The sequence below is a fragment of the Metarhizium robertsii genome, assembly GCF_000187425.2.
Source record: "Metarhizium robertsii ARSEF 23 chromosome Unknown MAA_Scf_15, whole genome shotgun sequence".
Lineage (NCBI taxonomy): Eukaryota > Fungi > Ascomycota > Sordariomycetes > Hypocreales > Clavicipitaceae > Metarhizium > Metarhizium robertsii.
Window position 1 is genome coordinate 243,119 of NW_011942155.1, and position 306 is coordinate 243,424.

Below are 306 nucleotides of genomic sequence, written 5' to 3' on the forward strand. Positions count from 1 at the left end.
CCAAACATTGTGCTTCTGTCCACTCATGAAGCGCCCTACTTGTCGTTCTTTGAGGGCCGCATAGTCCCCATAAATCGTCGGGTTTTCCGCAGGAGGCCCAGACGATCCTGCTTGCCCTGTGTGTGATGAGACCTTGCCTGACTTGGCCCTGGGAAGCTTGGCAGGATCATAGTTTTCGAATCCGCAGATGATTCCTTGACTGCCGTTGCATAGTCCCGCTCGGAGATCGAGATTGACCTGTAGCACCACGACCATACCTATCCTTAGTTGCACTTGTCGTTCTAGGCGGTGGGCCTTGAGAGCCCC